The sequence below is a fragment of the Ochotona princeps genome, chromosome 11 (assembly GCF_030435755.1).
Source record: "Ochotona princeps isolate mOchPri1 chromosome 11, mOchPri1.hap1, whole genome shotgun sequence".
NCBI lineage: Eukaryota > Metazoa > Chordata > Mammalia > Lagomorpha > Ochotonidae > Ochotona > Ochotona princeps.
The window spans coordinates 42,537,459-42,555,512 of record NC_080842.1 but is presented as its reverse complement, the minus strand read 5'-3'; the positions used below and the strand labels follow the sequence as shown (position 1 = coordinate 42,555,512).

Below are 18,054 nucleotides of genomic sequence, written 5' to 3'. Positions count from 1 at the left end.
CCCAGCTCCCTCCTAGTCTCCCACATAGGTGTAAGTGCAGGATCCTAATGCTTTGGACCATCCTCTACTACTTTCCTTAGCCACAAGCAAGAAGCTGACTGGGAAGTGAAGCAGCTGGGACATGAACTGGTACCCACATGGGATGCCAGAGTTTGCAAGCATAGTATTAGGAAACTGAGCCATTATCCAGGGCCCTGTTTTTATGATATTATACATAATAATGTATGTGCTTATGTTGCCCTACTTTCTCTAGTAACAGTTATTATTTCTTTAATTCATTCTAAGATAATTTAGTGAATAGTTATTTTACTTGTCATTCTCAATTTTTACTAAGCAAGCAATAAATATGCAGAAAATTAGAAAATTCTGGTTTATGCAAAGAACAAAATAAAAATCACCTATAACCCCATCACTTTTGGAAAACCACTGTGAACATTTCATGTATGTAGTACTAGAGATTTTACTTGTACATAACACTGAAAAAGTGAGCCCAGCTGTCTAGTGAGATAACATGGTTATTTCCATAAACACTACAGTGCAAATTTTATATAAATAAATGTAATTTTTAGAACACATTACTAACTGCAGGTCATTGTATAGATTAATCGTTAATTTATTCAACCATGTTTGATCAAATAGGCTATTTTCAACCTTTGGCTATTGTAAGTAAGATTGCTGACTATTCCACAGTCAGCAATCTTTAAAACATCAATTTAGGGCTTGGTGGCGTGGCCTAGTGGCTAAGGTCCTTGCCTTGATCCCATATAGCTGCTGGTTCTGGTCCCGGCGGCTCCACTTCCTCTCTATCTCTCCTCCTCTCAGTATATCTGACTTTGTAATAAAAATAAAATAAATCTTTAAAAAAAAAAAACATCAATTTAACTGTTTGGGCAGTATTTTCAAAGCTATTTTTCTATAGGTGACCTTAGGACATAAAAAAATGTTTTTATCTTTTAAGGTTCCTGAGCCATAGGTGCACTGACTGTGGAATGGGAGCCAGCTAAGAACAGGATAAGCTGAGTTCAGAGAATCCCAGTGCCCTGACCGGGGTGGGGTCACTGCCTTACAAACAGCCGCAGCCTGGGCTTCCCACTTGATGCAGAAAGTCTGAGATGGGTCCAGTACTCGACAGCTTTAACCACTCTCTCCAAGAATGTGATGAGCAGCCAGGGCTGGAATGGACACCTGCTACTCCTGGCCACTGCATAGGCATATTAGCCAAGGAGCCTGCCAGCGGCTGTATGGCCAGTTCAGGGAGGAGGCTTAGGATGAGACCATGGCCCAGAGGTAGGGAGAAGAGAATACAGAGCAGAGAGGGTCAGAAAGGAAACCCAGGGGCCACATGGCCAGGAGCAGCAACTCTGCCCTGGGCCACTTGCACTCTCCAGTGTCTCCTCTTCTGTCCCCAGGCTCCCCTGGCTTCTCTTCCACCTCTGAGCTCAGACCCAGGAACCACCCTCTCTTCTGCACTCAGGGGCTGGGGAGACGTCAAGTGGCTTGCTGGGCCTCAGCCTGCCCTATGGGAGCCCACCGTGGAGCCCCTGCCTGCAGCACCCAGACCTTGTTGCGAGGTCTTCTTGGGGCTGTATCTTCTAGTGAACTGAGGTGCATTGTCTCATGACTGAGGGACATCTGGGTTTCTGCACAGTGATCTGAGCAGGGTGTGATCACCACAGGGACCAAGCATGGCTCAGTTTTCTCAGTCGTGTTTTCCAGCTGAGCTGGGATAACCCCTTGGCTCAGCCTGGTCAAGGGGAGCAGACACAGGGAGCTTGCCTAGATCCTATACATACAGAAAACAAGGGTTGCCTTTGTTTCCTGAGACACTGAAACAACATAGTCCAACATTGTATGTCCTTTGTTGCTTCCGGATTGATTAGTTTCAACATCAGAAGACACTATACCCTTCGGGACCTCGGGACCTCCCTGCCACCAATATTGCCCTCACAAAAGACAGGCTAACGTGTTCTAAAGGCACAGACTGCTCAGAGTTCTGGCAGTTTCAGAAATCCAGCTAAGCCAGCATCAGGGATACTCTGGTTACCCAAGTCTCATTCACAGCATCTACCCAGTGCAAGTCTAGCAGCTGACCATATTCATATAACATAAAGGTCAATAAATGTCTCCAGTGTGCTAGACACACACTGCATAGCTCTGACTGTCCATTCAGAGGGCCTCATGGCATTGTAATGCTTCAAAGGTCTCACTGGTATTGAATTCTACAGTCCACGGCGCAGCCTTAGGCATGTCAATCATCTGTTTGATGAGGGCTTTAGATGGAGGCTGTGTGAGTTGTCCCTGCCCTAAAGCCGGGGGCTCCTAATTCTTCTGCAGATTTTCAGAAGTGCTGAAGAGTAGGAGGGTAATCTAGGCTCTCCCTAGTGATGTTGAGAAAGAGGGTAGGACATGAAGCTGATTCAGTTCCTGCACTCTTGGCACACAGAGGAACTCAAGACAGCTCCCAAGAGGAATGACTTGCTATCCTCCCCATCACCACTCCAGCTCCTCTGTCTCCAACATGACGCATGAGTCACTGGTCTTCACTCTGCTGGATTCACGCTCATTTCCCTACCTTTGCCTACCCTCTTCTGCCTGCCCTACTGCCTATTGACATCTTCTTCAAGGATCATATCCTGATTCAACCACATAAGGTGTCTCAGTTAGGGCCAGTGTGTACATGGAGGAGGATGAGGCCTGGAACCAGATGTGTCTGCTGTGACCCAGCCCCAGAGGCTCATCTGGGCAGTGAAGTGTGGTGATAAAACAAGAGATGTACATTTCATCAGTGGCACAAAAGAACTTTGAGAGAACCCTCTTTCATCCCTGTTTAGCAAATAATTGAGTGTTGAGAAAGGTGATAATGTGATGTTGTCCAAAGGATCTTAGAAGGTAGCTTTTGAGTAATATAATCATGATTGCTTTCCTTAAGTTTTATTTACAAAATAGTAGTAGAAATGTGTCCTGGTTGTCTTAGAAGATCCATAATATTTACAATAAATAATAGCTAAGTGATTATGAAATATAAAAAACCCATGCAAAAATCACTCTGTTGAGACCAAATTATAAAACCAAAAAGTTTAGTATCACTCGTCTTCTATACTATCCACATTCATGCCAGGTGACTGACATGTTGTTAGAGTAATGTTGGTGCAGTGTTTAAAATAAGGATTTGAACACGTTAATGAGGATACTGACAAAACCATGTTAAGAAATTATCACGGGCCCCAGCGCCGTGGCCTAGCGGCTAAAGTCCTCGCCTTGAAAGCCCTGGGATTCCATATGGGTGCCGGTTCTAATCCCAGCAGCTCCACTTCCCATCCAGCTCCCTGCTTGTGGCTTGGGAAAGCAGTTGAGGACAGCCCAATGCATTGGGACCCTGCACCCGCGTGGGAGAGCTGGAAGAGGTTCCTGGTTCCCGGCTTCGGATCGGCGCGCACCAGCCCGTTGCGGCTCACTTGGGGAGTGAATCATCGGATGGAGGATCTTCCTCTCTGTCTCTCCTCCTCTCTGTATGTCTGACTTTGTAATAAAATGAATAAATCTTTTAAAAAAAAAAAAAAGAAAGAAATTATCACAAGCTCCAGAAAAGATCCAGGCAAACACTTGATCCTGTTTTCCTTGGTCTCTTCAGTGGGTCTGCCTAGAGAACTGGTGCTGTTCAAGATACAGTTCAAGTCCAGACCCTGTGGCCATAAGCCTTCCCTTCCAGTGAGCTCACAGTGCTGCTTGCAAACCTGGAACACAGCATCTAAATTACATGCTCATTATTTTCATCCTTGGATCTTCAGGCCCAGTCCTCACACTTGGAACAGAGTCTGCTTGAAGTCTTTTTCTGGTTGGAGTGAATGAATGACTAAACCCTTCAATCAAGAAAAACTCAAGCATAAGAAAACATACCTATTTACTGTCCCCAGTATCCCACTGCCATAAAAAGCAGATAGCTTAATTGACCAGGACAATGGCTGGAAGATGTCATTCACTCCAACATCTAGTATTATCCTACACACAAATTCTTTTTTTTAAGAGTATGTATTTATTTGAAAGAGTTATAGAGCAAGTGAGAAACCTTTCATCTACTAGTTCATGGTCACCACATCTGGGACCATGGCAGACCAAAGTCAGGAGCCAGAGCTTCTTCCTGATTTACCACATAAGTGCAAGATCTTAAGTACTTGGGCTATCCTCTGCTGCTTTCCCAGGCACATTAGCAAGGAACTGGACAGAAGTAGAGCTGCCAGGACTTGAACCAGTGCTTCTATGGGATGCTGACATCACAAGAGGCAGCTTTACCCACTATACCACAGCACCAGTCCACTGTGTCAATTGCCAATACTTCAGCACCATCTAAGGATTAATGTTGCACCATATTGAAAATGTGCAGGCTAGAAGTATAATTTGCTCTTTTATTGCACGACTGTTTACACAGTTTAAGAAGCCTCTCCTGTTTATTCACTGCTAATTTTCAATAATAAGAAGTCGGTGACTTAGCAGAGTCTCTGGGAAAGCCAAGAGGAATGGGGTTGAATGCCGCCACCCTTCACCCGCTTCTTTGCCTCCACATGTGCAGACACAGTTGAGTATAGGGAAATAACAGTCTGAGAAAGGAGATCAGCTGGTTAGGAAGTCAGAGTTGTTCACTGTGCTAGATACTTTGTTGTGAATAAAAACAGCTCATAGAAAGGATCAGACCCAGTGAGGAAGTCACTGCGCTGGCCTCCCCCAACTACCCTGCTGGGTCAACTGTGTGGCTCAGGTTCTTGAATTTCAGTTGTTTTCACCTTTTTGGGCCTTCAGTAAGAGCACTTAAGTCTGATAAATACGGCTTCCCTCCTCTGGTTACTGCTTACAGCAGGCCAGAACAATTCACCAACCACAGCCATTTCTGTTTGTCCGACTCCCTGCTGAGAAATGCAAAGCTTGTGGGATCAATCTATTTTAAAAACATTTCATTAAGTTAAAAACCGCTGACGGCCATGATCTGGGCAGAAGCTCTTTAACATATTAGCAAGAAACTTTGGTGAAAGAAACTGAACCAGCAGTGACGACTTGAGGAGGCAGCACCTTAGTCTAGTGGGTTCCTGTGCATACACCTGGCAAGGAGATTTGGGTTCAAACCTAAAGTTCCTCACTGGCTAACAGTATGTCCCTTTGCAGGTGCTGCTCTGCCTCAGTTCCCACATCCTTAAAATGGGAGTAATTAGTTCTTATCGCATTGCTAGAATAGGATGTAAACACAGATCTTTAGATCTCTCTTTTTTTTTTTTCAGTCTCAGAATTCTCCAAACTGAATGAGAGAGAGAGCTGTTTTCAAAATATATTTTTGGAGGGGAGGATAGTTCCTTGGAAAGCTGATGAAACTACAGACATTATCCACTGAAAATATACTTATACATCCATGCCAAATTGGTGGTCTATTTCCAGATCCCTCCCCGACCACCCCACACAACCCTGGAGCGATTCACAGACCTCTGATTAAGAACAAATGAGGCCAAGCTCTTGGGGGTTGCGTATCTTTTGAGTCATTGCATTTCACTGAGAGGAAAGTCTATTCTCCAGCCAAAGACCACATCAGTAACCCCGGCCAGCTAATATGGTTGTCAGGGAGCTAAATGACAGAGGCTGAACAATTCAGGCCTCTGTCACCATGAACTAAAATACAGTTCCAAGCCCACCCCACACCTCCCCCAAAATGAACGTTAGCTCTTCCCATGTAATTGTCATTCTTTGGTGGTATTGGCAAAGAAAGTCTGCAGCTTTGCAAGCTGCATGATATTTTGGTGGTGATCATAGCCCCCTATTATGGCACCAGAGTCCAACTGTGAGAGAGTTTATACAATGAAAAGCCAAGCAGCTTTGAAATGTCCATTGTCAGGCTGCGTCCCATGTCAGAACACTGGTTCAAGTCTCAGCTGCTGCTCCACCTCCTAACGTGCCTGGGAAAGCACAGGAGGAGAGCATCCATGGGAGAAACCCAGATGAAGGTTCAGTTCCGAGCTTCAGGCACAGCCCCAGCTGTCTCAGCCGTTGGGCACATGGCCAGTAAATGGAAGAACTCTCTCTGTCTCTGTCATTTGACATTTCAGATGAATAAATCTTAAAAAAAAAAAAAAAAAAGAGAAGAGTTCATTGTGAAGACACAGGAAAGAAGCTCATCTTGAGAAAAGGAAGTAAAAAAGGCAGCATGAAAGTGTGACACCCATCCCGACTCCAATGATGGAAACTATGCATCACATGAAACTCCCACGGGTGGTGCTGAGGTCAGGAACCTGGGGCAGCAGAAAGCCCTCTGGCATCTCTCTGGTGTCAAGGACCTCTGAAGTTATATAACGTTGCTAGTTTTCAAGTCGGGAGACAAATGATACATCTGTGCAAAATCAGTCTGGGGCCCATTTGCCTCCCTGACATAGCCAGCTCCGTCTGCAGCTTTGCTTCTCCTGAGGCTGGGCTGGGGCAGACCCTGCAGCATCTCCCGGGATTCAGATGCAGACGGCCACAAAACTCAGCCTCATGATTAAAAAGAGCCACCAGGGCATATTCAACTTTTCCAGTGCCTGCCTGGTTCCTATCAGAGCTTGCTTGGTTTATGTCTGTGGCTTGGCATTGACTGGCTCATGGGAGCAGAATGTGCAATGTCCATGTCTGATCCATGGGCATTCTGAACTCACGTCATGTTGAAATAGACAGATGGAAATGACTTCTCTCGGGGTGACAGAGCACGGGTGGTAGGGAGCAGTAGAACCCTTCAGCTGGTAGGCATAGTTGGTGGCCAGACTTCCTGCTGGAATCTACTGATGGACCTCATGGGTGCCAGAACATTAGGCACTCCCACAATAGTCACAACAGAATCTGAAGGAGGGCAGTAGCTCCAATGACCAGGGGGAGGCCTTTGTTGTCAGGTTAGAGGTCAAAGTCAGCACCCAGTCACTAACTTGACATCTCAAATAAAAACAGCAAAAGTTACCTGCAACCCTCACCTCCAGGTCTACTCTCTGCCTGAGGGTGGGGCACCCAACAGCTTCCCTGCAGTTCCTGGTGAGCCCACAGCTGTGGGGGGAAGTGAGTAAAAATGACTACTGCCAGTCCCCAGCAGCATTTCCTGCCCACAGGCCAGGGCTTCCCCTGAGGCTTGTGAAAACCCCTGCACAACCCTGACACACCCTGCAGGGCCTCTGTGATGGTGCCCACTGCAGTTGGACTCAAAGCGGAAGGACCAGGGAGCACACCTGGCTCTGCTTCCGTGCCCCAGGCACCCTGGGCTGCAGTGTCTAACTTCCTGAATGTCCCAATAAGTAGTGATAGACAAGTGACTGTCCTGATGCTGAGAGATGAAGAAGCTGAAAGAGAGAGAAGACTGATCCCAAAGGTGAATGATGGGCAGGTGTGGGGAATAGTGGAGTCATGGAAGGCCACGGCTAGGGCCTGAGCGACTGGATCAACAGGCATACCACTAGGAAGGGACACGGGAAGACTCCTAACACTGGCTGATGGAGCAGGACATGAGAGGTGCTCTTGTTCCCAGATGAGCTCACCCCAAGAGATGCCCGGTACTGAAGAATTTTCCTCAGTCAGAGCCTTCCTGATTCCTATGGTTACCAGCACACAGTTCTGTGTGAGCACAGCTCTCGATGGCCGTTCAATTACCACAGATGGCTCTGAACTCTGGATGATGTCACAGGTGTGCCCAGCCCTCACCCAGATGCCAATCTTCTCTTGCCCATTGCAGTGCCAAGGCAGTGGCTAATACGGCTGGTGGAGAGTTCAGGGCACGGGTTTTGGAGGCACACAGACCTGAGTTTGCATCTTGGCTCTGGTCCTTTCTGGCCCTGAACCCTTAGGCAGCTTCCTGATGACACTGACATCCCAAGCTGTTAAGTGAGTTCAAGGGTACAAAGCACCCGTCATAGTTCTCAGCCCTCAAGTACAGGCAGCTCTTCCGAATTTGACTAGCATGACCTCCGAGGTCATTTGGTCCACCCCACCTCAATGAACAGCATACAGACCTGAACCCCAGAGAGAGGAAACCACCCAGACAAGATGGCAAGGCCAGTGTAGTTGTAGAAGTACAATAATACTAGCCTGGCACAGACTAACATTCTTTTTTTTTTTTTTTAAAGATTTATTTTATTTCCATCACAAAGTCAGATATACTGAGAGGAGGAGAGACAGAGAGGAAGTGGAGCTGCCGGGATTAGGACCAGCGGCCATATGGGATCAAGGCGAGGACCTTAGCCACTAGGCCACGCTGCCGAGCCCATGGACTAACATTCTTCAGCAAACCCTTCCGGCACTCCCAGCTCCAGTCCCATTATGAACCCAGTGTCCTGTTCACTCAAGTTATTTGCTCCCCTGGGTCCTGTTGGTGTTGATGGCCCACTCTGTCTCCCCAAGGACTTCTATGTCTTCCCTCATTTTCAGGTTGACCTGTTGGACTCTGGTTGGCCTAAAGTCAAGCACTTGGCCATTTCTGGCCTAGGCCTTTCCTGTCCACATGTGAATAGGCCATGGGTCCCTTTAATATTGCTCCCAGGTACTGATTTCCTATCCTCTAAAAGTTCCCAACAGCCCTGCAAAGTGGGAGGGTAGCTTCATCAGTCTGGGGGACCACCCTGGCCCTCCTTAGGGGCAGGGCCTATGAGCAATGTCCTCCTTGCAGCTCAGGCCAAGATCTTTCCCAGGGGCAGGGTTTGCCACAGGTGAGAAGCTAAAACAACCCCGTTCTGTTTTACAATCCCCTCCCTGCCATCTTAACTAGTTTGCAGGCCATTCTTCTTCCCAATCCTGCCTCCCCTCCCTTCTCTCACCTCCCTTCTCTCTGCCCACCTCCCCTCGACTTTGAAAATGCAGCCTGCAAACACCATTATCATTTGTGCTCTGTGTCGGGCAAAATATCAAAGCTATAAGCTCAGAGCTAGAACAGGATCCCTGCTGCTTTAAGATATGTATGGATTGTTCTTTCTTCTATTAGCTTATTATTCTGCTCCCCACCCACACTTGGATCCACCCATGGCTTTTTTTTATCACCTGCTGCCACCAGGAAACAGGAAGTAGAAGCACAAGGGCTTTGTGGGCTTAGGCCAGTAAACATGGGCATGGTCAATAGAGGGAGGTTCCTGGGCCAGTCTGGGCAGATGGGAGCTCAGATAGCCTCATGGAGTGGATGGGAGTGACACAAGGAGGGAAGAGAACATTCCAGCTGATCGTTGGAGCTATGCTAAGATGGCTGTTTTGGCTAGTATTTAGATCTTTACCTGCATGAGGGAATAGTCTTTTCTAGAAATGCTGGGGTAACTCATCACTTTTAGCAAGGATTGCATACCAGCCTGAGCAGTGTATTAGGTCAAGGAATGTCTGTGAGAGCCAGAATGGAGCAAGATCTGGCTCTTCCTTTGTTGCCCAAGCTATGCTGCTTTGTGGCCTCTCCTGACTCTGTCCCCCTGAGCCTCATGGAGCTGCTGAGCTACAGGGAGGAGCCATCAGAGCTGTCTCCCTTCTGCACACCTGCTCAGTCTAGAGGACAGAGGTTTCTTGTCACTTGATAACCAAAAACCTTGCACAACAGGAAGAGTGGAAAGAACTTTGGGACGGATGGTGTCCCAGCAACACCATTTCTACAATATGAATGAGGTCATGGAACTCTTACAGCATGGAATTTATTTACTCACTTGTGCTGCAATGATACTTGTTATGGTGTGTGGTTTCGTTGTTTTTGGCAAGGGTGTGTGTGCACTTGCATATTTGTGCCTGCATGTGTGTGTCTGTGTGTATCGCTTTGGGGTAGGTATAGCTCTGCATGTATCTAAACGTATATGTGCCTACATGTCTTACATCAGTAACCTCTTAGCCTGTGACATAGCTGCAGAGATGTTCTTAGCGTTAGCCCATATTCTACCTGCCAGAGAGCTCTGGGGTACTCATCATTAAACTTGCCATCCCCCACTTCCAAGATCTGTGCTCAGAGGGGAGGGGAGAGGGCACCTTTCTTGGTCACTTGGACTGTCCTTTCCTGCATATCACCTTCCTGGGGACATTGTTTGAGCTCATGGACAGCAGTCACTGCCACTTGTGATTAAGCTACGAGCTTTTGGCCATGTAGAAATGATCTTAAAGACACGATTTCTGTGCCAACCAACATATAGCTAAAGCCAGTTCATAAAGGCCTGCCTTCTGCCCTGTGCATGACCCAGGAAGGGCCTTTCCTTCATGTGTCAGCTGCTCTTCCAGCCAATAGGAGAAGAAATACCAAACAGCATGTTGTCTATTTTCGTATGTGTGGCTATGTTGACAGCCCAAAAATACACAGGAAGGCTGGGGAGAGTGTGTGGAGTCATACCGGGAAAGGTGATGGTGTTAGACACAGCCAGTGACCAGGGGAGCTTGACCTGGCCCTGGGCATGGCTGGATGCTGCTGCGTGAATGCAGTGGGGGGATGTGCTGCCTGCTGCTGCTCTTGCTGCCCGCTTCAAGGGGGCTCAGAGAGAAAGGTCCAAAACCCTTTTCCTTCCCCTCAAAGATATATGACCTTTCTGCCAAGCAGAGCAAGGAAATCCCTGCCTAGCAGCAAGCACACAGTGGGGCCACCCAGGTCCCCAGCAACAGGCTCAGGGCTCAAGGAAGTCTAGGAGGCAACAGCTGACCCTCCATTGGTCCCTGTGTAAGAGAGCCAGACTCTAGGTGGCCCCTGACTGCAGACTGCCTCTCAGCAGGGACACAAGTGGCTGCTGCTTTGTGTTGCTTTGCTAAAGCCAACTGTCAACTTGTTGGGAATTTTGTGAGCAGGTAGTTATGCCCATCATTACTCAAAACTTAATTATAAGACTCCATATGAAATTGTAAAGTTATTGAAATTATACTGAAACCAATTTTGGCCAATTTTAATAATATTATCTGAGCCCACTATCAAGGTTATGTAAGATGAAGTACTATGTCAGGGGATGCTACTCTGCCTCTCAATTCTGTTCAGCCAAATCATGTAGGGAACTTGAAATTGAACCTAGCAGCAGCATTTAGACCGTAAGAATAGACAAATGCTACAAACTGCAGGTTGATTTGTTAATTTTCTACACTTGTAAATCTGTCCTACACACTGTAAATAGCACAAAAATATGAGCAAACCGTTTTTTTGAGCATTTAAAGTGAATATCCAGTTTAGTGCGTCAAGAATTAGGACTGTAGTTGTTGTTCTATTTTGATTTACTCATTAGCATAAGTGCAAAGATGCAGGCAGGTATTGTGGTGGAGAAGTTAAGCCCCGACGTGAAATACCTCCCTCCCATGGCGAAGTGCCTGGGATTTAGTCACACTATGGCTGCTAATCCAGCTTCTTGGCAATACACATAGGAGGCAGTGGAAGATGATTCAAGCTGGGTTCCTGCCACCCATCAGGGAGACCCAGATGGAGTTCCTGGCTGCCGTCTTTAGCCTGCCGTCTTTAGCCCTATCTGTTACAGCCATTCGGAGAAGAGAGCAGTGAATAGGAGCTCAAATGTGCTTTTTCTCTATCACTCTACCTTTTAAATCAATCAATCAATCAATCAATCAATCAATGTTTTAAAAAATGAAAATACCAATCAGTATACATGCCAACACCACACTTGTTCATCAACGGCAGCCATCACTTGACTACAGATACAAGCAGCCATCACTTGACTACAGATACAAGCAGCAAAAGTCAGTGAGAGCATTCCACTGTTGGCTACATGGTATTTACAATAAAAACATTATACATGCTGTGTAAATTCCTTGGACTGTTATTGTGTAACTCATAATAGGGACATTATTACATATTGATCAAAAAACACAAACGTTTGTGAAATGTAAAAGAAAATCACATAAAAAGAATATTTCCTGTTTTGTTATTATTTGTAAATGATGTGTTATATATCCTTCATAGCAGTACGTTTTATACCAAATGGGAGTATGTGGCCAGCACATCTGTTTCTAAGGGAGCTAGGAGCTGGTTGTGAAAAATTTACCAGCATACCAAGCTCTCAGTCTGCCAGCCACCTGTCCTAACCTGACACTTACCACTATGCGCACAGATACCTGGAGGCCCAGCTCATAGACAGGAAGCCACTACAAAATTCAAGTGATTCATTTTTCCATGTTGTATAGACAAAGGAGACTTCAGCTTTTCCCTTATAGGCATCTAAATAATTTGAATCTGTTTTCATAAGTGATGTCTTTTTATAATAAAGCATGTAATTTCAAAATGTCTAGAGAGGCAGGCATTGGCATAACAGTTCAGCTGCCTCTTAGGATGCCACAGCCCACACTGGAGAACTAGTCCGAGTCCCAGATCTGCTCTGAGTTCAGCTTCCTGCTCACGTGCATCCTTGGAGGAAGCAGGTGATGGCCCAAGGATGCAGGTCCCTGCCACTCACAGGGGAGAGCTGAATGCAGTTACCGACTCCTGCCTTAAGCCTGGCCCAGCCCTGGCTGCTGCATTTGTAGAATAAATCAATAGGTGGGAGATCTCTATCTTCCCTTCTGTGTCTCTGCATTTCACATGATGTAAATAAATAAAAATAAAACCCAATTGTACCACAGTATAACAGGGATAAAAGAGTTTTCAAATGAAACAATTTTATTAAATTTTAACAACGCATAGGGAGTATATGTAAAAGCAGACAATTGAAACTAGCTTTTTATGTAACTGTAATAGACCCTCAGCTACATATTTCACCATGGTCAGGTAGTGAGAGTTCCCTTATTTTTTGTACATAAAAAGGAAACATTCTTGTTGAGCACACACACTACGCCCTGGATTCTTTGAAAAGCACTGTTCTGTGTATATTTGTATGTTCATTCATGTCCTGGTGTCCCTAAAAAAAAAGTTGAGGCCACTTTCAAACATAATGTAATGAGAGAAAAATAGAGAAAGAAATCAGATCAGTGTGTTAAGACAGAAAAAGAAGCATGGCTAGAGAGCTGGTGCCGGCCATCGTTGGGAAGTGATGAGACTCAGGCAACACCCACTGCTCCTGAGAGGCCCGGGCTGCCTTCTCTGGAGTCCAAGAGGAACTCCCCCAAGTCCCTGTATGGAGCTCCTGGATGGAATGGTGGCATCTCAGGCCCCAAGGCCACCATGAGACAAATCCTGTACAAGCCACGTATGAGGTGACCAGCAGCCAAGGGTCACAAGCTCGAGTCAGAGCAGGGGTGTCTCCGAGCAGCCCACGCACTGAGGTCCAAACACATGGGCTCTTGACCTAACTGGCTTGATAACAAGGATGCACCTGACCCGTCAAGCTCCCTGCGTCTCATTCGCATCAAGTTGTTTTCCTCTTTTGAGAAGTATAATAAAACCAAACTATCCTTTTTAAAGATTTCCAACAAGTATCATGCATAAAAATAAGCCAAAGAAGTGTTAAATGTCTTTTCCACCCACAGGGGCTGCCCCGGTGATTCCAGCTCAGAGAGTTGGGCCAGGTGTAGGCTAAGGGCAGTGCTGCCTGCTCACCAGAGTCAGCTCATTCAGGAGTTAAGGCTTTGGGTTAATCACATCCTGTGTTGCACTGTTCTCAACAGATAAGGAAGACTGAGAGCAAAGCTACTGTTCCAGAGCTAGGTAGAAGTGACTGTAGAAACTGGAGTCAATCTGTCACCTCAGGAAGAGACTCAGCAACTTGCCCAGTGTCCCACAGCCAGGGGTGGCTGGGCTAACCTTGGACTCAGTCCCTTGTGTGCCTTCTCACTCCCATCCCCAAGTCCTTCTCGCTTCTGGATAGCCACACCAAGAGATAAAATGAAATTACCTCACTAAACCTTTGACTTATAGATTCCAAATACTTCTGAGCTGGCAAACGTAAAAGCTATGGTGCTCTTCGCAGATGGGCGTCCACCAACGTGAATGTTGGCATGTAAGGTCAAGGAGTTTATTATTACCAGGAAATTGCCCAAGAGGCCCTGGTCTCGAAGCTCAACGCCAATAAAATTAAGCCCAGCGCGTCTAGTGCCCTCACAGACACGACTTGTGGTAGTGCTTTTCACACTTACATAAATAGTTCCTGCATGTGGATGGCCCCAGCAGGGAGGGAGGGCCAGCCTCCTTGAGTTCTATGCCTCAAGGTATACCTGCCTCCAGTCCTGGCTCAGCGTCTCCAGTGTCTGGGTATACAGAGAGGCCAGCAGAGAGGGGCAGTGACACTGTTCCCAGGCAGGAGGGCTGTCCTCTTGACCCCCAAGCCCCAGCCCCTTAGCCAGGGGGTGCTGTGAAGACAGGGTGCCCTGGAAGGACCCTGCTCTGAGCCTTGAGCTTCAGCCAGACTGCCATCAGGTGAATCTTTTCAGCTCTGGCACCTGTTCTTGATGAGGCTGTAGCTGCTGCTACTTCACAGAGCAGGAGCCTGAAGTACAGACAGGACATTGGCTCACAGTCCCCCAAGGGACAGAGACAGATCTCAGTGCCCTCCCGGCTGGCACCAGGGGCCAATGCTCTCTTTTGCACCCCACGACTGAGCAGGAAGCAGAGCTGCCAAGGCCCGAGTCCAGAACCCAGCAGGGGAAGTGCAACATCGCCACAGGAGGTCTTTAAATAAATCTGCTCTTTTCCGCAGCTGTAAAGACTTCTCCCGAGAAGCATGTCTCGGCCTGTGCTTGCTCTCAAGGTTGTGTCCTTGTTTCCATCACCCAGGCCTCATTTTAGGGGTACTGCCTGCCATCACCCTTAGGCCAGATGCTGTGCTGGATACTGAACCTAGAGGAGCCTGGAGAGCTTGCCTGTGCCCTCAAGAAGCTCGAGCTAACCTGCCAGCCACATCCCTAAGCAGGTGCTGAGGTTCCTGGGGACGCAGGGATGAACCAGGTACAAGGATGAAGAGGAGCTGTTCATGGCAGGCCTGAGCCTTAGAAGGGGAGGATGGGAAGTTGGGGAGGAGATTCCACAACAGAGGATGAGCAGGGCAAGCATAATGCATTCCAGAAACTGCAGGGGCCAGTGTAATTTGCAAAGGAAATGGCCATGGAGGATTCGGATGTGATGGGAGGGGAACCTGTTGGGTCTCCGCCATAGTCACTGCTATAGAGTTCTGATTTTACGTGAGGCATCTCATGGTTTTCACTGAGGTGTTGTGACATTTCACCGGAGTGCTGGCTTGCTACAACTTCACAGCTCTGGCTCCTTCCTCACCTGCGCCTGAAACCTTTCACCTGGTGGGGCCATCACCTTTGAGCAGGTGCACATGCTCTGTGGAGTCGGCAGAGGGGAGTCGGGGAGGAATCATCTGCTTCATGTCGGTATTCCCTCTTTACCTGCCTACACCTGAGGAGTGGGGTGCTGGCCATGGAGGAGCTGTCGCTGAGGCTGTAGACTCCAGGGTGGCAGGGTGGCTTCCGGAAGTAGGATCCTCCCTCACACAAGTGCTGGCACCTTCAGTTCCCCATGCTACACCCCACTGGCCACAGTGGGCTCTTGGGGGGAAGAGCTGACCATCAGGGCTCACATCCCCTTGGCTGACCATTAGGTCCTGGGGGTAGACAGCAGCAGCAACCTGAGATTTACAGAGTCCATTCAGATAGCAGGCTGTGTGCCATTGGGGTCTGGGCCCTGCACTACTTCCGTACTCAGCCTTCTGATCCTTCCCAGAAAGGAGTCAAGTGTGGGTCTGTGCTCGGAGAGCCTGCACCAGCCCATGAGCCCCACCGCAGGTCAGGAAGGCTTGTAGTCTTCCACCCCTTGACACAGAACTGGGCTCAGAGAGCTGGGCTGAGAATTGTGAGGAGTGTGGGTGGAGAAGGACACAGACCTTTCCTGGACGTAGCTGGAGGTTGAGAGAACAGTGGAAAACACAAATGGCCTGCTGTGTTCCAGAATGGAACCTCAGATGCCAATTTTCCCAACAGTGCACTCCATCTGTTTCTGTTCCATGATGGGATGAGTGCATTTTTTTCTTTAAAACTTTTCATTTGGGATGGTTTTAGGTGTACAGAAAAGATGTCACCACGGCAGTACAGACAACTCTTATGGAGACACCAGCCACCCTCTCCTAATGGTCCCATGTGTCCGCAGGACCAGAACCAAACCATTCACACTGGTGCCTTCATATCAGCATCATTCTAGACTGTAACTGTGTTTCACCTGGTTCTCCGCTAACGCCTGCGTGGCTCTTGATCGGGACTGTGAATTCTGGCTTTCATTGCCCGGCCTCCCTAGCCTGGCCTGAGCCTGGCAGTTGCTGTGTCTTGTTTGTCGTGATGTTGGCAGTCCTGGAGGTGAAGTCTGGCACTGCATCATCCCTTAGTTTGGGTTTGTTTTGTGATAAGACAGGACTGTATAATGTTGGGGGAGGTGGGAGGAGGATTTCCTGATGGCAGAAGCTCACAATGATAGTGTAGCTTGGTGGCTGTTAACCTTGCATTTCTCCATTGTAGGGTTACCATCTTCCACTTTCCTCCTAAGCCCAGGCCTCAATCAGAATGAGCGCCACCTCCTGGAGGGAGGATCTACATACATCCAGAGAACGCTTAGTCACCGCAGATGCACAAATGGTAGCAGTTCTTTCAGTTCTTGGTAATGAAACCAATGGCCCGTTTCAAAATGGCTGGAAAAGTTGCCAAAGTCCTAGACATTCTTACAAAATTTTCTCAAACTATGTTATTAACTATCATTCCAGCAGTTGGCTTTCTCTTAGCCAGAAAAAGCATCCTTAAGCCCTTGCTGCAAATGTGTGACACATGGAACAGCCCTGCACTGAAACAAAATAAAGCGAGAGTGGAGCCAGACATCACCATACATCCTCTCATCCGAGCCTTTCTCCAGGGAGGACAGTGCCCTTGTTCTGAGCCCTGAAGCTCTCAGTGTGTGCCTGTCCACTCCACTCCTACGACCCATGAATTTCCCATCTGCTGTGCTAGCTTTTCCAGCCTCAGAGAACCCAAAACTCAACAACTACCCAGATGGATAAACCTTCATAGGTGAAAAACAACAAAACCTCTAAAATAGAAACACAGAACAGGCTGGTCCATACTTGGCTGTGGCACAGGTTGCGTTTATTCCTTCTCCATCAACAACACTGTAGCATCTCCCTGCCCCGGCTGTAGGCCTTGGAGCACTGTGCCGTTTAGAGTAACGAGAGATAGCCAGGAACCCGGAAGGGCCAGAGACTCACCTTGCCGGCACTTCAGTGGCGTCTCACCATTGCTGTCTAAATCACAGCGCCTTTATGGTGGTGCAGCCTCCTGTCTCCAATCAGAGTCTCACAGGGCAGTCCTCAAGAAAAGGCCCACGGCCGGATGAATTCTTCCCATCCCTGCTGGTTGGTGGACCTCATGGCTTCCACAGCCTGCCCAGGCTGTGATGAGAGCCACTGCCCCCAAGAGGCGACCCGCAGCAAGAGCCCCGCCCCTCCCAGCCAGGCACTCTCTTCTGTGAGCTCACTAGGTCCCGTATGTCCCAGGGGACCCCTTGTCCCAGACAGGCTCCGGAGGAAGGACCAGGCATGGCTGTGCTTTCACACCCTGGGCCATGCTGGCTGTGAGACCCCTCTGCCACCAGAAAATTTGCTACTGGGGCTTTGGTTTGGCAACATGGCAGGTGATTTTTTTCCCCCAGACATACCCTACAAGGGATTCTGCTCTGCCTTGTAGCCAAAGCCTGACATGCCAGCTGCATGAGCCACAGCACCTGTTCTCTCAGCCTCATTGGTTTGGTTTTGTCTTTTAAATGATGCTAAGAATAGCTGGCTCACAGGATGCTGTGAACATTAAAAGGTCGATTGGAGAGTGGCAGGCCCAGCACTGGTGCTCAATAAGTGTTAATTCCCACCATGGGTTTTATTTGGTTTTGCGGGATGGGGTCTGGGGGGTGATGCAATAGTTCACAGTGATCTCAGAGCTTCAATCATACCACTTCTTTGGCTACAAAAACTCAGAGGAACACAGACTGTGGAAGGGATGGTCCCACATGACCCCAGTTCGGGAAGAGTGGGCTCGCAGCTGTGGAGAGCCACCAGCCAGCTGCCTGTGCCTTTAGGACCTGAGGACCGGGGGCGGGGGGTGGTCAGTCAGGTATATGGTGTCTGTGCCCTCCGCAGTTTCTTTCCTTGCGTGGTAGGGCCA

General features: G+C 48.0%; 1 protein-coding gene across 2 annotated transcripts in view; it reads right to left on the bottom strand.

Moving 5' to 3' along the window:
• The window catches only part of BLK (BLK proto-oncogene, Src family tyrosine kinase), a 44,916-nt gene extending 27,565 nt beyond the window's left edge, over nt 1-17,351 (bottom strand). Inside the window, exon 1 of one of the 2 annotated variants that reach the window (XM_004579102.2) lies at nt 17,106-17,351. The gene's annotated coding sequence lies outside the window, so the exon portion shown is untranslated. The remainder of the gene's footprint in view (nt 1-17,105) is intronic. The other variant, XM_058670095.1, reaches the window with a different exon arrangement.
• Nucleotides 17,352-18,054: the final 703 nt, after the last annotated feature.